This window comes from Plasmopara halstedii (assembly GCF_900000015.1).
Source record: "Plasmopara halstedii genome assembly, contig: Scaffold_430, whole genome shotgun sequence".
Classification (NCBI taxonomy): domain Eukaryota; phylum Oomycota; class Peronosporomycetes; order Peronosporales; family Peronosporaceae; genus Plasmopara; species Plasmopara halstedii.
Genome location: NW_020187350.1, coordinates 517,282 through 517,507, shown reverse-complemented (window position 1 = coordinate 517,507; position 226 = coordinate 517,282).

Genomic DNA, 226 nt, shown 5'->3' with positions numbered 1-226 from the left:
ATGGCGACGTCCGCCTCGAGGCTATGCCTGCAGTAGATGCTTTTCTTGAGCTGGACGAGCTGTCCCTTGAAAAGTTCGGCAGTGCCTCGAAGGCATACGATTTGGCCGAAGTGGTCATCGTACGACCGGACGAGGAGATAAACTCGTCAAGGCTTCTGGATGAAGCTGTCTTGAAGGACACCAAGGTAGTGCTGAACGCACGAAGTGGATCGTCGACCCTACGGAG